General features: G+C 35.3%; 1 protein-coding gene across 2 annotated transcripts in view; it reads right to left on the bottom strand.

Moving 5' to 3' along the window:
* The window catches only part of CNTNAP2 (contactin associated protein 2), a 1,024,120-nt gene that overhangs the window by 640,145 nt on the left and 366,092 nt on the right, over nucleotides 1-17,883 (bottom strand). The gene's annotated exons all lie outside the window — the stretch shown is intronic.

Here is a 17,883-nt window from a genome sequence, read left to right as displayed (position 1 = left end):
AGGAAAACTGATTCTTAGTTTGCTGTTTAGCTTCAAAAACTTTTCTCATAAAACATGTGGATTGTAAATATCATGAAAATACATTTTATTTTGAAAAAATATTTTAAAGACTTTAAAAGTTAAAAGCAATATTTCCTATTCACTCAGCTTAGTCATACCTGGGCAAAATTTTCTAACATCCTAATAACAGTCTTGTGATCTCAGAACCTGCAACATATTAAGTAGTTAATCATGAGCATAAACCAGCTTTGTTTAAAAAAGCAGTAAGGCTCACTAGAAAAACAGCAAGGCAGAGGCCAAACATTCACCTGAGTAGGGAATTTGACGTGACCTTACAAAATGCTGACAGTAAAATATGAGAACATAGTCCAGAAATGTGCAGGAATTTTGTCACTGGAATGTATGGCTATAATATTTCCTCAACATATTGCACTCAGCTCTTTCTAGATATAGTAACTAGATTAAATAATCACAGGGAAAAGATCTTGAACAATAAGAGAATTAGAGTTCTATTTTATTTTGTTTTCCTCTGATTTTATTTTCAGCTGACCTTCCAACTTGCCCAAGCTTCCAGTTTCTCCAAGATATACAGATTCATTAGTGTAGAAGCAGATAGTGCACTCCTAAATAACAGCTTCCTGAGGCTGCACTATCTTCTTACGTTCCTCACTATACATGTACTGATCGTGAGTGGAAAACTTGCCCCACTGCCAAGAATCCTCAGAGAGTGGCTGTACAAAACCCTCATGGTGAAATTCTGTAAAATATCTATTAATAGTATAGCAACATAAATTTCCAGACTTTAGCTATGGGAATAGTTAATAGCCTTGGGAATGAGCTTGTGTCTCTGGGTTGGCTGCAGATAGGCTCCTGTAGGTCACCTATTCATCTGCTCAGGAGAGGTTTGCATTTCTCGTGCATACTCTGGAGCACATTGCAGATCTTTAAGGATAAATGTCCCACAGTCTGAGAACCTTTATTTCTCAACTGGTAAGATCTATGTCTTTGACTAACTTGATCCATGGCACATTATGCAGCTTGCCAGGAACAGAAACCCATCCTTTATTGGGTTTTTACTAGTCCATAAGTAAAAAACAATTGTGATGATCTGTCAGAATTCTTTTGGAATTCAGCAAGAGATACTGAAAAAGGTAACAGAACAAATGAAAGCTTTCACCTTTGGCTGTTCTTGAGCAAGCAGAGAAACATGAGATGAAGGAAAATAAGAGAAGAGAAAGATCAGACCCTTTTCTTTCAGGAGCAGTACATATATTAGAGGAGATAGACTAGCAACAGAAATCTTCTGCAGCCTCAGATGATCTGATTTACTGCCTACAGAAAATCAAATATAATCGGCTACTTTAGTTTTGAGAAATAGTACTTAGGCAGTCCTTTGTGCTTGCAGGATACAGTTAGAAAACCAATAATTATCAAAATCCCAGGAATTTGTGTAAAGCTCAAGGTGGTCTATTGGAAAAATTTGTTCTGTTTTGAGCCAGCTGATGTCTGGGGAAGCTGTGAGAGGAAACACTATCATTAGGTGTTGTGATATTTAAGACAAACTTTTTGTTTTCTTAAAAGTTTGATGAATCTTGGTTCTTTCTGAACCTGGCAATTTGTCTGAGGAAGTGCAAAAGTCACAGAAGTGGTCACAAGCATCTCATCTGTACTAACCTTAGCTCAGTGAGGGAAGAATATAATTAGCAAGATGGCATAAAAGAAGACCTTAAAATCCTGCAGTCAAACCTTTAAGAAAATTATGTCCTTTCAAATTGTCATATAATTCAATCCTATATTCAAAATGGCTTTGTACTCATCCTTCATGTAGAAGAGTTACAAAAGGGAGAAAATAGATCTCAAGATTATTATACTGCCAATTATTCCATGTACAAGCAACAAAATGGTGATTTTTCTTATGCTGTCCTTGCTATATCTATAGCCAAGTAAGTGGTCAAAAAGGAAAAAAAGATTTTGTATGCAAGAATTATTTTAATGCTCTGAACATGCATGTCCACCACACCCAACAGGTGGCCTCCTGGCCTTAGTGACAATATTAGCATTAATTTCTTGCCCAGAGGCCTGAAATTATCAGGCACTCCCTGAAGTGTCTCCCACCTTTTCCTGCTGGACTGCTGCTGTATTTGCAGAGCACTGCTAGGAAAAATGACTACCAACCAAGAAAGAGCAGTGGACTTCAGGAATTGTGCAGGGGAACATCACTATAACAGATTCTCCTGGATACTCATAGTGCTTACTATTATACTTCCACAGTGTAATGTAATGTATTCAAATATAATATATTAATATTTTATAATGTAAAATATTAATTTAAAACACAATATAGTAACATATTAATGCTATACTAGCCATCTGATAATAATCAGTCAAGTTTCATATTAGAAGAAACACTAATTCAAATATTATTGTTCTTTCAATCTCTCCCAAGGAAACATGCTCTTTTATTTAGCCTGTTACTAGCTGGTGAATTAGACCAGGTAAATCATAATACACTAAATACACAACTATTTCTATGCAGGTATGAAATGTATATGCATGAAGGACTCATGAAAATGCCAGCTGCCAAAAGAGGTGTTTTCCCCCAAAATGCCTACATATCAAATAAAAAATGCTTTGCATTAGTACTCGAAATTTACCTGCAGTACTTCTCCAACTCCCTATGAAGTGTTTTCAAGAGTTTTCATTAACTTACACCGGCACTTGAAAACAAATTGCAAAACTTGTAGTAGCTCCCTTGTTAGTGTGATGCTGATGCCTTAAGTTTTAGCTTTCATATTTTTCCCTAGGTGTGTAGTTTGGAGCTTCATATGAAGTGTTAGTGAGCTCTCTTCACAGAGTAGGTAGACAAAACAATTCCTTTTCTAACTTGAGACCAAGGACAATCATTACAAGTTTCAAGCCCAAAAGAATAAACAGTGAACTGAAGAGAGAAAACAATAAGGATGGCACTTCATAACCTGAAGCTGTGACTGGACAATTAACCCTAATGTGCAAATGGACCAAAACTTATTAAAATGTGAGACCTTGTGACAGGTCATCCATTTTGTGACCATTTTTAGGTCCACCTTGGGTGTAGCCCTGGCCAGGTTCTTGCACTACCCAAGGTGTATCCTTTAGAGCCTTTCAATAAGTATCTACTTTATGCTTAACTCTGCCTAGCCTCTGCTCTAGGTCAGCCTTCTCAGGGCATCAGTTTCCAGTGACCTAAATGGGATTTTTTTTATTCCCAAAGCAGAAATAGGAATTTCTTTTTTTATTCTTCTTCTTTCCCTGTGTTTTTAAAGGCATCAATGATATCTAGAATGCATTGAATATTTCATAAGGCAAATATAACTAAACACTTGCTCAAAAACTTGAGTTACTTTTGTGAAACGATTTGAACTAAAACCTGAATAGCTTACATCAGAAAGGCAGCACACTTCACCCTTAATTCAAAGATTTTTGCTTGGATTCAAGCTCTAGATTTCTTACTCCACAACCAGATCCTCTAGTGACATTTTTCCTCTATTTGCCATAACTTAGTCAAGAAAATCTTAGTGTCCATCCTTGTTATTAGAGTCTTACTTTAGCAAACATTGAGTTGTTATACAGTTGCTTACAGGTGAAGGCAGATTTCACACTAAAAGGTGTGTTATTAAAACAAATAAGAAACTAAACCAGGCATAATCAAAATTTTCATCTTCCTTCACTGAGGTATTTAACATATTAATATTAACAACTGTATCATTTACTAAATAAATGTATCAACTGTTTTGAGACATACATTCATATAATTAATAAACATTCCAACAGAGTAAAACAATTAATCATGGGGTAAACCCAAAGAGTAAAATGATATATTAATAGGCTATTTATAATTCTTAATGTGCGTAAATGATAAAAACTCAAAAATTAAAAAGCAATTAAAGGTATTCAATTGCTCTTGAAGTTTAATGTCTTGATTTTCTTGGGGGAGACTGAAATCAATGTCATCAGTAACAAAGGAAACAGAGGATCACCTTAAATCCAATTCACAACTCAATCCTGCCACTATGCCAGAAATGGTATTTTTTTCTATAATACTATGTCCAATAAGTGTAGGTTTTTTTAGTGATTTATTTTTCTACAAGTGAACTTTCTGGAGACATGAAAATACTAAAGGCTCAGTTTCTCTCATCTCCTTAACAATTGGATGCACCTTATGGCAAGTGAGCTCAAGGTAACAAAACCCTTGAAAAAGGAATGAGGGGGGTGTGAGTGCGACATCAAATATTACTTTTATAGGATAAACTACAACAGAAATGTGTTTACCTCCTAGTTTTGTCTTATTCTTCCTAAAGAATCTCTCAGTTTCTGAAGTTGTACCAAAACTTCACTATTATTCATTACAGCAATACCTTTCAATTCTGTTACTAACACAAGTATTGGCACGCTTTTTCTCAGAATGTTCTTCCAGCAGCTAATAAGTGACATACATACACATAAAAAACCCAAACAAAAAAACTCCAAACAAACAAAACCCCCAAAAACCAATCAAAAACCCCACAACCGAACAAAAAAACCCAAATAGACCCAAAGAACCAAGTAAAAAATTGCTCAAACAACCAAGGCACAACAAAAGCCCAGAATAATTTCATGAATAAACAGAACTATGAATAGAAATGAAAGCTATTATTTTCATGCAGAACCAGTGGAAAAACTGAGCACAGGGGAGTTCAACGTAGAAAACAGGTTTATGGGAAAATTAATCTTCAATTATTTTCACTTTTATGCATGGATAATACCCGTTATAATAACACTGTTGATCAACAAGAGAGAGGTATGCCTAGGACTTGGCTTGAGGAGAAAAGAGCATCCCTCTTTAGCTGATCACTTTGTTGACAATTAAAATGAGTGTTTTAATATAAGAAATGTTGTATGAGCTAAGTCCAGATGTTGTATGTGCTAAGTCCAGATCTGCCCTTAGGCAACCCTGGAGCCCTGAAATCTGCTCCATATATGGAAATGATAAAATGATAAAGTTGCAGTTTTAGGCCATTCCCTCCCTCTTTGATTCTTGAGCTTAGAGGAGCATTTCCTAAACAGCCTCAATCAATACATTTAGTTTCTCAGAACTAGCAAAATATCTGGGCTCTCTGGAGACATTTGCTAAAGTTTTGTTGTGCCTCATAGGAGCAAAGAACTTAATTTGGTTGAATCATACCAAATTACTTGCAAAACCCCTTTGATACAAGACACTGCCCAAAGGAAAACTTCAAAACCCATTTGAATTATGAATAGAGATGGATTCCTATGCCTATGCAGAGAACAAAACCAATATTTTTTAAAAATTTTTAACCAAATAAGAAATAACCTACCATTCCACTATTATTAAAATTTTATCTCATCATTTATTTTCAACAGACATGGAAAATGCAAATAACCACCCCCTGCCTGGCACTTGTATATTGCTTTGTTCATATGCCTGAAACAAACTCACATCAAGAGACCACCACTGTACTGCACAACACATTTATTTTTCTTACTATGATTTACAAGTCTATTTGGTGCATTTGTCATGCAAAACAAGTCGTTTGCAAAGACATACCAACAGATGTATTGGAAATCTTTTATGGGGCTTTTTCTCCAGCCCCAACAAAAGTCTGGTATTTACTGGTGTTAAGTGACATTTTACCTCATTTATGTAGAAACCTTATGACTGGAATAAAACTTGTCCTTTTTCAACTTGCTCCATGCTTCAGGATTGTTTTGGGGACAGGAAGGGGTCTGCAACTGGTCTGCTACCATGATATCACCATTCCCCATCCTTTCACACCGAGAGAAAGGGGACAGTTATAGGTCAGCTATGGTGGCAGTCCCAGTGATCAGAAACAGAAAAAACTTCTCAGTTTCCTAACGTATTCCTAATGTGTATTGTTTATTGGTGAGAAAAAGACAGAACTACAAATGAGATTCATCAGAACTACTGAAATCCTACCACAACCAGATGTTTTCTTTTATACTTGAGATCCTCAGCCATGATTAATAACTCCTCATTTGAATCCCACTTGTTGTCATTTCCTGTCATTCTCATATAGAGCAGAAGCCCTCATCATAAGCCCTGATGGTCAACAGATATAAGAAACCACCAAAATCCCTTGAAAAATGCATGGATTTGGACTGTCTCTTCAAGAAATTAATTTAAAAGATGTGGGAACACTTGCATTAGCAAACCTTTACCAATATAATTTGTTGGCTCACAATTAGCTACCAAGGCAAACTGATCTAAAATGTGCCAAGGTATTTGGATGGGAATTCGTTATGAGGAATGTGTTTGTACTGTCTTAGGTGTCACCTTCTCAAGTATTTTTTATGTGCTGCTGTAAAACAATTCCATAATCCTCTAGTACAAGAGATACTTTTATGTGACAAAGGAAGGACAGCATCTTTCAGGTACTACAGCAAAAATAGTCACTGGTTTCTAATTACATTGAGCATTCCACCTCACCAAAGTCTCCATGCAAACATGCCAGTGATAGTCACTTTTATATTTTGAGTCCATTTTCTCTGCACCTGAATTCTCAAACTATTTACAGTTAAAGTCTGTCTCTATGAAACTCCAATCTTAATTAACAAATTAAGCATTACCAGGTATATACATTTATTATTATTATTTTAAATAGAATAATGAACTTATTAGGTCATAAGAAAAAAGGAAAGATAATGTAAACTATTAAAACCTGACTGACAAAGGGTTAAACTCAACTCAATCCTGTGTTGAGCTGTGTATCGTTAATATGCATCTCTACTGCATTTTACACTTTGGTAATCCAATGATTAACTCTGTGATTCTCTTAATAAAGTTCCATTCATTTGAATGAGCATTGGATAGTATTTTTTTTTGCTACAGCAACAGATGATAAAAAAATGTTTTTTGTGCTCTTTACATCACCTGGAAGTCTTATAACTTCTGCTCCTTCTGCCCTTCCTCTCCTGCTCCCCCAGCATTTAACATGGTGGGCATGGTGGTTGCTGCCAGTAACACCTGAATGCAAAGCTTTAATTATCAAAATGGATAACTGGCTCATAAAATACTAATCAAGCCTAAAAATGGACATGTAAAATACAAAGTTCCAGGGAACCAGCCATAAACAGTAGAATTGAAGGTGCATTAAATCTGGCATTGTCAGAGCCAGTGTAAATATATCAAGAGTTTGTAGAAGATCTATGAAGGATTTGGAGACAAGATCTGTGAAGGATTTGAAGACATTGGTTTACTGGATTTATTTAAATAAAAATGGGCATAAGGAGTGATATAATATTCTGTTTAAATGACAGAAGGCTTTGGGCTGTTATCACTATATGTACACTGCACAGGCTGTGCTGGCTATTGCCTGAGCTCAAGTTTAAACCTCCAAATATTTTCAAAAGATCATGCCTGTGCTCAGAAGTAGATTTTCACATAATAGCTGATTTATGCTACTGACGTGGAGGTCAGCATAGCCTCTCTCATTACTCTTGAGGTAAATGGGAATTTCACATCCATAGAAACAAAATTATAATTTCCAGCTGTGTTGAAATCCAGTTAGGCACTCCTTAGGTATTAAGCCACATTACCAAGTAGTATTTCTGACAGAAATTGCAGAAAAATTGCCATTAGTTTACAGATCATATGTTCTAGTGAAAATAGTTAAGAAGTAAAGACATTTAGAAGATATTGCTTCAAAGAGCTGTTAATTAACATCACAATTCCTTCAGTGAAGCCACAAAACTGCAAAACTGTCAACATAAAAGACTGACAAAAAAGCGTGGCTTCAGACGTGAATTTCTGTTTGCTTATCTGCTCATTTATTTTAGAATGAAAATGGTTTAGAAGAACAGGAATAGTTTTTGTTCTGTTTCTATAGCAGGTAGCCTGTAACTGTTGCTTCTACTTTCATTATGATACTATTCTTATTAGTGGATTGAGGTTATTGTACTCACATTCCAAATGAGTAACAACGAACAACTTTTGACATGAGGCAAAGCAGCTTCCCCATTGTCATCAAATTAAATTGGCAATTGATATGTTCCACACTTTGAGCTAACCTACCTTTTCCACTGAAAGTAGAAAAAAAGGGAACATTTTCTATTTCCATAAAAATTTTGTAGTCCAGAGATGCTGCCATAGGAAAGCCTTAAAAGCAAGCAAACTGAAAGATTCTAAAGAAATAAGAGTTAAGAAAAGTAATATATCTCAAAGTTTAAATTTGCTCCCTGTTTGCATCTGTCTCCATAGAAAGACTAGCCTATGTATCATGATATCTCACATGCTTTGGTTACTTCCATTACTTTTCCAAGTCTCCCAGTAATTTTGATTGTGGAGGAAATACACTTGAAAACCATGTCTAAAATATCCATACTTAGTGCCAGGGAATTTTGGTATTTCTGCTGATGCTCCATCAAGAAATTTGGTGAATAGAAAAAACCTATACTTTGGAAAGTAATCCAACTCTACTACACATTTCTGTCAGTTGGCTGCAACTTTCACATGTTACAGAAACTTCCTTCCATGTAGAAGGAACCTTATTCCCCAAGTGAGAGATACTGCTGGTTAACTGCATCATTTCTGTTCACATTGTATAATCCCATCATCATTTGTGACCCTTCTCTCTATACCCTCTTTTACTGACTGAATATGACAAAAAAAAGCAATTTGCAGATGCTAAAAGCCCATTTCTCTAAGGTACATAACCTCAACTTACTTAGATGTCTCAAAAAAAACCCCAAAAGAATGACTAATATTAAACAGTATAACTCACTTAAGGAAAAAAAAAAACCACAAATATGAGCACAAATCTACTTTATCATTGTGGAAAAATGTAAATGGAGGATTAGCTATGAATGCTGCTTGATAATGTTATAGCAATTATTAAATTTATTTTGACAGATAAATGAAGAATAAAAATTCTGTAAAAATTCTGTAAAAGTCCTATAGATTCACAGAACTATCATTCCATAAACTAGGACTAAACTAACCTGAGATCTTAAAAGTTGACTTCACTTAGGATAAAAATCATATGGACCATCAGAAAATGTTTTGGCTACCAAACTAATAGATGTTTCCTTATCATTAGCCTTCAAATGTAATACTGATATTTTGTGCAAACAGTCTAAGAGATGATTCTGAAATAAAAACACTTTATTTCTAAAACAGAGGTTCATGTGAACTGGCCTGGGTGTGTAAAGTGATCAGTTAATAATAGATAGATAGGTTTGCCTACAAAAATAAGTACTATTTTTCTTTACATGCTATGCTTGGAAGCTTTTAAAAAATCCAGAAATATTCTGTTCAAGATTTTCACATCCCAGCTGGGCTCCATACTGGTCTTAAGTGCTAGTGAACAGCTCAGGGTTATATGATAAATAACTTGTTGTTGAGTCAAGAAATCAAGATCAAGTAAAGCAACAAATATGTCCATAAATGGTGTTGGTAAATCTGGGAACTACTGTCATCTGACTTCAGTTTTCTAACTGCAAACCGAATAAGTAGGAATGGCAGTGACTCTCAAAGATCACTTTGACTCTGCTTTATCAGGAATGTATCTCAGATTGACTGCAGGTTTTAATCTGCTCTGACATAAATTTTTAAATTTTTTTTTACATGCATTGCATGTACTTTCTATTGACACTTGGTAACAGTTTTTGGTGGAAGTCATTTAAAGACTCCTGAAGTTCTCTCAAATAAGTGAGACTAATGTGTAGCATCTTTTTTAATGGAGGCCAACCTCCTCAAGTTGTGCAGCAATTGATGAGCTGCTCTTTCTAGTGCAAGTTGCATCAATCTGTTAAATCTGTCTTCAGTAGCGTATGAACAAATTTGCAGTGTTTTTCCTTTCTTTCTGTATTCTTTTGTTGGAAAGAATCATCTAGTCATTGGTATGACCTTTCCAGAATATAAATTTTGGCACAAACATTGTCCATGTTGGTTCTGAGGTTTGTCCAACATGAATGAGTGCAGCACTAACAACACAGGGCATAAAACATGCCAAAGCAATAAACTTCATGTGGATGTATTATACATGAAATGAATTTTTTCTCTTTAGTAAAAGAAAAATCTTCCTTTTTAGAAGATTAATGTCAGATTCTCTCTTCAATAGCCTGTCCTGTACTGAATGCTCTGTCTCAGCTTCAGGTTCAAAATGTCCCTCATAAATCAAATTCACTCAGTGAATGTTAGTAAAAATATTTTTTAGTATAGTTTGCCCCTTTAGTTGCTGATTTGCAATGTGTGTACGGATAGCTCAAAAAAACTCTTGAAAAAATCATTATTTCAATAAGAAAATATCTTGTCCTTGTAAGTCATCAATACCAACACATAATTCTAAATTATAAATCCCACCATAATACACAACTGTGTATTCCATCAGTGCATCCTTCAAGTAAGAACAGTACAACAGCTACATGAAGACCCATCCTATAACTAAAAGGTAATGGTTATCCAGCCTTAAAATCCTGAGTTCAGGTCTGTTTCTGTACAAGCCATCATAAGTAGAATTTTCCAGTCATCTTTCTAGACTCTTGCTTCTGTTTATGCTCTTGTGATACTTAAGAATATTACAATTTCTCATTAATATTAGACATTTAACCCAACATCATTCTACACTGTTAATTAAACTTCTTGCCCTTCAGGCCAAAAATGGGCCTTTTCCAATTAGTATTAGCAGACCACGTAGTCTTTTCTCAGATCAAAGGGTTATTTTGAAAGCTTCATACGGTTTTTTTGAATACAGAATTAGAAATTCCTCCTTAATGCTCTCCAATTTCTTCCCAAAGGCTATCACATCTCTGCTGTAGCTTGAATAAGCTTTCCCTGTTGAATAAGGGTTGTTAGCATTTCAACGACCTAATCTCAACCAACTTCTTTGTTTCTCTAACTGAATGGCTGCTTTAGCTAATTTCTTTCAGAATAGATCTTGAATCTTTTATTCTTCTGTAATACTTTCAATTTATGTAGGACAATCAAGACTAAAATTATTACATAGAGGTCACAGTGCTTAATGAAACAAGACATAAAAGAGAAGATTTCATCTAATGCAACAAACATAAGGCTCAGCTAAGAAACATAATCCAAATAAATCTTTCTTTTCATAAACTTTATATCTAGTCCAATTACACAGTACAAACTTAGGTAGGCTTATCGTTCAACAGCTACTAGCTTCAAGATAGGAAGTTACCATAAGAACATTTCATTACAAAAATCATTTAAAGTTGGAAATTTAGATTGCTTCAGGTAACATGCAATCTGTACACTTTAAAAGACATGCTTTCAAGAATAACATAACCAATATTTTACATTCATTTTCCAGTAAAAGGACAGTGAACTCTAAAACTGGGAGATCCAAACAGACCCTGATCCAATCAGGACATTTCAGGACTTTAAATACCTCAACAATAACTTATTTTTTTATGTGTGAAAGCAGATATATAACGCTTCTTTATTCAAAATTCTGCTTATCTTCTGCAAGACCCTCTTTAGATCTACAGGCCTTTTGCTCTTTTTTCTTCTGTTTGCTAATATAACACCATAAGAATCTCAAGGGATACTACATCTGAAGTCACAGCAGGTTTATTTTGTTAGTCACTGTCTGCTGACAAAGTTTGACTTAATACCAATATTGATTTAATACCAGTAATAGCCATATATAGAGCACAGTACTTGCAGCAAGTCTCACTGTCCTCCCTACTCCCTCCCATACCATCAGTGAAGGCTCATTTTATGAAGATTACAGTGTAAATCTCTGGAAGTCATTTTTCAGGCCAATTATTTGGCTGGTAAAATGGGATTTCTGAGTAGGACTGTTTGATGCATTCTGGCTGTGATGTCTTAGTTCATTTAGTGTATAAAGGGTCTATCTAAAGGACATCAAGATAACCCTGCCAAACAACTCCCACACACTATATCTTTCCCAGATTAAGATGACTAAAAGGCAGTATTTCCACAAACTAATGTTAGAAAGCAGAGTGTACATTAGTAGCACCTAAAGAGTCACTAAAGACGACACAAAAGGTTTGCTTTTGGGGTGAGAGGAACAAACAGGCTACAGGTTGAGGTATTTTTCCACAGTGCATGGTAGTTATGCTCCCTTTAATTTGGTTAACAGGAAATGGACTTAAATTTAGCTGCCTTGTGGAGATACTTGATAGGGATAATGTCAATAGTGGCATTCAGAAGTGTACAAATTAATTTCCTACAATGACTCCAGCGATCAGATAACTTCAGAGAGACAAGAGTAAAATGAGAGGCTATGCGAGATGCACATTTCATTATCAGTGATAAAACATGAACTCTGACTCTTAGCATCATGATTTTGTTATTGTTGTACTTGCATCATTTTGTTTTCCTAAAGACTTGCATTTCAATATAGCAAAAATAATTTCATTTTTAGCTGTGTTGATTCCAGTCAAATATTGTGAACTGCTCAGTTCTACTCCCATATCACTTTCCTACAGCTTCAGTTATTGGTGCAATTTCTGCTGCTAGGGATTTAATTTGTGGCTTTATAAGTCATTCTATCCTCAGCAGATGAAACAGTCCTAATGTAAGACTATATTTTCTTATCATTAAAAAGTGTTAGGTGATATAGTAGCACAGAGACAACATCCTCTGCAGGTTAGACTCTGAAATGAGCAGTTCAAACTACAGTCCACACTGTTCACTTGTCCAAGTAATGAGTGTACACAGATTATTACTGCATTACAAAAAACCCTAGTGCTACATAAACCAAGAATGATGGTTCACAGATATGACAATGACACTAGTTACAATGACTACATGAGACAAAATCATATCAGGTCTCAGGGTCCTGTCACCTTAAGATGTGGAAGAGAGACACAGGATTTGTCAGAGAGGGACAACCAAAGTAGTCAGGTTTATATGCTCAGCTAAAAAACATCCAGCTTGGCTTTGCTTAAGGCTTTTTCAAACCTGTGGCACATTGAGACTGGTTATTTAATTTTTCTTACCCTTTAAAGCAAGCATGTGAGATGGGAAGCATATCTACCCTTTTGAGCAGATGCACTGGTGCTGCCACGATTTGATGAGAGGCTGGCTGACAAGGGGATATGATAGGAAAATATCAGTCATGTCCTGATTTGGGAAAACAGGCCATCGTTACTCAAAAGCTCTGTGACTACATAAATGCAGAAGGTGAGCCAAATTCTAACACAACCTGCTCGCTACAGACCAAGGGAAAACTGGCTGTGATTGCTCGATGGAGACAGGGGAAGGCAAAGGCAATAGCATACAATGAAGAGTGAAAGCAGGATAGATTGATATGAAGAGCAGAGTGGGAAAAACAAATGATGCCTCTTTGTTTCGCACTTTCACAAGACCTTGTGTTTATAGCTAGGTGAAAAAGATGTAAAAATTGCCCAGTCTTGCACTAAAAACTCCTGAAAGTTGCACTCCCCTTGTAACTTACTTTCAGCAATAAGCAGTCCCATATAACCTGTAGTGAGTATCACAATATTATTTTTTCTGCAATACATTTGTTACACACTAGTCACTTAATGGCTTCCTCAGTGCTAACCCCCAGACTAATTTCTTGAATCAGCCAAAAGATGCATAGTAAGCAATGCAAAAAAATTGCTGGAAGAAGGTAATGTCATAATTAAGGAAAATAAGTGCCACTCTGGAGACTATAGACTGCTTCTAAATGTAAAGCTGTACATCAGTACAAAGTTGAAGCTCATATTTGCATTCAAATATTCTTATTTCATTTGTCTCCAACTTCAGACCTCACAACTAAATTCTTATACAGCTTACCAAGAAAGCCTAATATGAAGATGTTTATTTTTTAAGATGAAAGACAAAAGTACGTACCATTTCTTGCAAAAAACCCTTAAAAATACCCATAAAACTTAAAAATATTACCCATTAAATATAACAAAGACTTGCAGGTATAACAAATACTTGGGACATCCATCTTTGCAAACACTACATCAGAAAACTGTATCTTCTATAAATGTATTTCTAAAATCCTCTATAATATTTATAATAGGATTTTTTTTTGCTTTTCATGACACCATGTAGTTCTTTGGGCTCCAGCTTTCAACAGCAAGCAAAGGGACAATGCTAACTAGCAAAATACCACTGGGAGAATCTTTAGTACCAATAAGATTACACATTGTCTACTAACATCAAGTATTTTAATACTGTTAGAACAACTGAAATCCCTATTGCATCTCCTTGACCCTGCCGAGAGTCCTACAAGTAGTCCCCTTAAGAAGTTTATGGATATTTACTTTTTCTGACTCTCTGACACACACTCAAAACATCAAAATATTTTCATGCTGAGCCATGTTCCATAATGAACGCTGTTCAGCATAATAATGCCATTATTTGAAAAAAAAAATTGAAGTAAAATTTATAGCAAGAAAGACCCTTTCAAGTATCACATTGAACCAGTTACATATTAATATTTTCCTGCTTCACCCTTTAAGTTCTTTAAGGTGCCAGGGTCATTCTGATTAGTTACTGCTTAACTTAGTCCCTACAACTACATTTTGGAGCAACTAAGGGCTGGTGGTTTTATGAAGTACTAACACTCAGTAAATGTCCCCACAAAACTGAAAATTTTAATTTTCCTATTTGAAACTACTTCATTGTAATTTAATATTGGAAGGCAGGAGATAAGAAAAAAATAAGAGAAGTAGAAATGTTCCCTGGTATTCAGGCCAGGAACACCAAGACAAAACTGTTCACAAACCTCTTCTTGTGTGCTCCTTTCCCTGCGAAAAAAGGTGTGTTTAAAAACTTCTGAAGAGTCAAAAAAACCCAAAAAGTAACTGAAGTCTGTTCTTATCTTCAATGCAGAGTGAATACAGAAAAACTGAGGAAAGCCAATGAAAATTGCCATAAAAAAATAAAGTTGGCAGCAAGCTGAATCCATTGCATTTGGCATATTACACCCAATATCGTTTGTTTTGGCAACAGAACAGTGGGAACAAACTAGGGGGAAGATAAAGGGCAGATTTTGCAAATATAAAGCTGTGGCTCTAGTGTATGTAAGAACACCTCTGAAGAAAACAAAGCAAAACAAAAAGTCAAACCAAACCAAACCAAACTAGAGGTTAAGTACAGCCAGATGAAGAAAAGGTGTCATCAGGCAGATGCCTTGATCAGGAGGAAGCAGTGAACATTTTTTACCTTTGAGAGCTTTACCTTCCCTCGGTAAGTCAGGCATAGAATGGAATGTTATCCAGAAGAGGAAGTCATGAACTTCTCTTAAGCATCTCTTCAGAGAGAGCAAACTACCCACTTATTCCCTGTTGCTTCCAGGGAGTGGGCCAGTGTTGACACATGCGAATTTCCTACAGTGATGTACTTTAAAGCAGTAGTACATCAGTTTTGTTTGGTTTTTTTTACCTTTATCAGTAATTTGATTGACTTTAACCTGTTGCTTGGTATGACATGGCATGTTTTCATGGGTTACTGATAGGATAGAAATTTGATGTTCCTTTGGCTAATGTATCTCTTCAGCTTTTTGCATTCACTATACTTACATATGCATGTATGATAAGTAGGACAAGTCATTGTATAGAATTACAGTCCTCAGATAAATATAACTTGTGTGCTCTAACTACAATATTAACGCTTATATCCCTTATTCAGAAATTAATTAGTCTTTAAATCTGATTACAAGGATTAAGGTTTTTCAACCTTTAAATTGTGAAAACAGTACTTATTTGAATACTCTTAAATGACAATAATTTTGGATTTTACTGCTCTTACAGCTATAGTTCTAGTGGGGGGGGTTTGCACCATTATTTAAAAAATACCTTCTCCAATGCATAGTATGTCAGAGGATTTACATCAGCTATATTAATTCACCAGTTCTAATAAAAGAGCCAGAGAAGCTAAGAATAGGCAGGTTATGTATTCATCTTCCCTTCCAGTCCCAAGATATTCCTTACACATATCAGGCAGTCTAAAGATAGGAAAAATATTGTATATGTGAGAGCTAGGAAGCCATGAATCAGTTTTTTATGTCCTAAAACAAAAACTAAGTCACCTTTATCATGAAAACCTAGCTATAATATGAGCAGGATTTTAGCACCTTAGTGGCAACCTATATTAGGATAAATCGTGATACACGAGTCCTGAAAAGGACACAGACTTTGTCTTATCAGCATGTCATTTCTGAGCAGAAACTGTATTGTAGAGCTCTTGGTGTGCTTGGTGCTCAAAGGAATTCTATTCTGAAGTGACACAATATCTAAACTTTAGGTCTTCATAAGTGAATGAAGCAGTATTTAATAGTTTTCTATACACCTAACAGTGAAAATAATGATAGAATAATAAATCTGAAAGCCATTCAAACTAACATACCTGTCAGTAATTTCATGCCAAAGCAATAATAAAAGCACTCTACTAGGCACATACTCGAATGAAATATGGGGAAAAGATCTAATCAATAGGTTGTCTAGTAAGATCATCAAAAACAAACCCTTGTTATTGATTGATTTTACTCTCAGCTTTTTTTTTGGGGGGGGGGGGGAGTTGGGGGGGTTTTTTTGTTTGTTTTTTAACCTTAAACAGAGAGTATGGACATGTCAGAAAACTCTTACAGAGTTCAGCTTGAGACGTGCCATTAACATCTGCTTTCACACACAAGGAAGTATTTCTTGACAGGGCTACCTCTCCCTTCTCTGTCCTTAAGCTAAACACATTCAACTTTTTATTTTAAAACTGCACATAGAAAAGTTTTAGCTGTGTAGTATCTGCAGAATTCTCACGGTCCTATCATCTAACATGGTACAATGTTGATATATTTTCTTTTTTCCCCCAATACACTGTGAGAATTTGACCTCTGCCTTTACTATTTCAGTGTTAACAAAATATTAACCTAGGCCCTTACCTCTGCTGAAGAACCTCTGACCCATCATTTTTGTTTCTAAACAAAAAGAAAGTCTGAGTGTACTTATCTTAATCTCTAAGTGTCAAAAGCCTTAAGTATATATTATAGTTACTCCCAAACAAAATTAATTTTCTCTAAGGAAATTTAACAACAGCGCCATGTCAGCAGCTTTGCCTTATTTCTTTAAGCACTGGAACTTACCCAGTTTATAAATATGAACACTTTATTGCTCTGAAAATGCTGCTTTAGAGAGGCACATCTTGAGTATGTTTGTCCAACAGTGCTCTTCCTCTTCTCCACCCTCTTTTTCTGTCTTTCTGGCACTTTGGTAAAATCTGTCATGAATTAAAGAGGCTGGCTTGATGGGAATAGGAAAAGTTTGTGTACAAAACTGTGCTTAGCTTCCAGTAAATCTATTATATGGAAAATAAAGCTAAAAAGATTTTTTTATTTTTTTTTCAAATGACTCCATCTATCCTCAGCTGGCACCAACTTTTCTTACCTTAGCACTGAAATACTGTAACAAAGCATGGGGAACAAAGTCATACATCAGAGTCTGATTGCATTTTCCTAAATATTTCAAAATAATTAAATAACTGAGGTCAAGTAATGAATTGAACAGAATATTTTTCCACTTCATCCAGTCAACATCAATGTTTTGAAGTTTAAAAGGATTTTGCTTTGCAAACCTTTCTGTACAAGCAATTAGCTGGATTTGGAAAAGAGTTTGTGTGTTATTCTTTCTAGAAATACACACTTTCCTATTTTTTTTCTTTTAAAGTAACTTCCTTCTAGAATCTACTTAGTTTATAATCTAAGCAAGAAAATACACAAACTTCAGGATAATGGTGATTCATCGCATAAGCTTTCTTCTAGAATTTTCAGTGGCTGAACCTAGTATAGTAAGAAGTACTACACTAAGTATACTTAGTATACTAAGCATAGTATAGTCTTATAAATAGTAAGAAACCTATTATACTTCATAGTTTGCTGAATTTGTAAGACA

This window comes from Pseudopodoces humilis, chromosome 1 (assembly GCF_049639895.1).
Source record: "Pseudopodoces humilis isolate 2021_Gansu_Grassland_sample_001 chromosome 1, ASM4963989v1, whole genome shotgun sequence".
In the NCBI taxonomy this organism is placed as follows: Eukaryota; Metazoa; Chordata; class Aves; order Passeriformes; family Paridae; genus Pseudopodoces; species Pseudopodoces humilis.
The sequence above is the reverse complement of the archived record's forward strand: the minus strand, read 5'-3'. Positions and strand labels throughout refer to the sequence as shown.